The 2,275-nt window shown below is 50.6% G+C and overlaps 1 pseudogene; it reads left to right on the top strand.

Moving 5' to 3' along the window:
- Positions 1–517: 517 nt before the first annotated feature.
- LOC130120400 (plasminogen activator inhibitor 1 RNA-binding protein-like) lies at positions 518–1,782 on the top strand (annotated as a pseudogene).
- The last annotated feature ends 493 nt before the right edge of the window (positions 1,783–2,275 follow it).

The following is a 2,275-nucleotide window of genomic DNA, read 5'->3' as shown; positions in this document are numbered from 1 at the left end:
CATAACAGTACCATTACAGCAGAGTATGATCCATCCATTCATTATCCAAACCGATTATCTTGCTCTCAGGGTCACGGGGATGCTGAAGCCTATCCCAGCAGTCATTGTCGGGCAGGTGGGGAGACAACCTGGACAGGCCGCCAGGCCATCACAGGGCTGACAAATACACACACACACACTCACACCTTGGGACAATTTAGTACGGCCGATTCACCTGACCTACATGTCTTTGGACTGTGGGAGGAAACTGGAGCACCCAGAGGAAACCCGGGGAGACACGGGGAGAACATGCAAACTCCACATAGAGGATGACTCGGGGATGACCCCCAAAGTTGGACTACCCCAGGGCTCGAACCCAGGACCTTCTTGTTGTGAGGCGATCATGCTAATCACTGTGCCACTGTTCCGCCTGTATGTACAGTACAAAATAGTAGAAGAGAAAGAGAAGAGTACTCTGCGAGTTGTTCGCATCAAGCCTTGTAGAATCGGCGGCCCTTCCCGCAGAAGGGACACCATCATGCCCGAACACCTGCAAGAAGGTTTCAGCTGTGTCGTAACCAACTGGTTCGACCAGTTATTGGACGATGAATCCGATCCGTTTGAGATCCTGAAAGCCACCGAAAACTAGAAGAAGGAGGCGGCTGCCACTCGTTCCACCAAGACTTCCACTCAAGCCGCCAAGCAGCTGAAGAAAGTCACAAAAGGAGAGAAAGAACCTGCTTCTGGACAAGTAGGAAGAGTCTCAGGCTCCGCTACCCCTGAAAAAAGAAGGCACCAGACAGGCGGGCTGACGGCCACACCAGCAAGGCCAGTCTGGTTCCCAGTACCAAGGTGTACAGGGTGAGGGGCAACCCAGAGACAGGAGGCCAGACTGGAGACTCCCCGTGAGTGGCGTTTTGACAAGCCTGCCGAGGAGAAGCCTGAGGGTGGCGGAGAGTTCTCAGCGGAAAAGTTTTCAGGACACAGGTCCCCAAGAGGGCATGGTGGTGGCCAAGGTGGGTGTGCTGGAAGGGGGCGTGGCATGGGCCGAGGCGATGGCTTTGACTCCCGAGGAAAACGAGACTTTGACAGACACAGTGGCAACGACAAATTGCAGAAAAATGAAGAGAAGCGCAGTGGCAGTGGCTCTCACAACTGAAAGGATGAAGTGCAGTCTGTTCAGTGAGACTGAACAGACTGCTGGTCATGAGGCAACCCCAGAAGGAGAGGAACAACCACCTGCTGACTCTGAGAACAAGGAGAATGAGGTAGAAGAAGTGAAGGACGATGGACCCAAAGAGATGACCTTGGAAGGCCATGGATGACAGGGAACGAGCCAAGGTGGAGTTCAACATTTGTAATCCTAATGACGGAGCTGACAGCCAGTGGAAGAAAGGATACGTTTTGCACAAATCCAAGAGTGAAGATAGGCCTGTGGGTGATTTAACTGACACCTCAGGGATGGAAGCAGACACTCATGCACTCTACCACAAGGGCACTGAAGCAGCTGGAGACCACCACTTCCGTAAACCAGCCAATGACATCACATCTCAGCTTGAGATTCATTTTGGAGACCTTGGCTGCCCTGGGCGTGGGGGCACCCAAGGAGGAAGAGGAGGCCGTGATGAGGGAGGCAGCAGACCAGCACGTGGGGCAGGCCATTCAGTAAAGCCAAGTGGAGTGTCGGTCCCCAACGTGGATGATCCTGTGGCATCCCAGCCTTGGCCTAAAGCTCCTATGCCGCCGCCACCAGCCCCCCCATCAGCCCCTCCTGTACGAGGCTTTCACGCTTACCATATGTAACCCATATGACATATAGGGCTACTAATAGTCATTGATTTAGAGGTGTAGTGACATGCCGCTCCTTAAGGGGCGCACTATGCAACTCGCTAGGGTAGAGACTACTGCTACACACAGTCGTCATTTTTTTTTTAAATTTTTATGATCTTCCCGGAAATTGTGCTCTTGAACCGATGACTGAATTTCATTATACATAGCCTCAGAAAGTTAGAGCATTGACATTTTTTTATTCTGAAAAGTGTTATGTGTAATCAGAATCTCATCTGTGAGCTTACGAGACGAAGATCTGTCGAGTTTTAAGTATTTGGAACTCCGGTGAGTAAAGCAGGTTTTTGTGCTAGCTTATTGTTAACCACTGAAGGGAAAATATAACGCTGGATCGTATAGCTGTTAAGATGCTCCTCATAAAACCAGTCGGGGTTATAAGAACGTCTAATGTTTGAATAGCCTGTACTTTGGTACGTATTGTATCATTGTGTCATGTTGAATGTTCTAG

The sequence above is a fragment of the Lampris incognitus genome, chromosome 11, assembly GCF_029633865.1.
Source record: "Lampris incognitus isolate fLamInc1 chromosome 11, fLamInc1.hap2, whole genome shotgun sequence".
Taxonomy (NCBI): domain Eukaryota; kingdom Metazoa; phylum Chordata; class Actinopteri; order Lampriformes; family Lampridae; genus Lampris; species Lampris incognitus.
The sequence above is the reverse complement of the archived record's forward strand: the minus strand, read 5'-3'. Positions and strand labels throughout refer to the sequence as shown.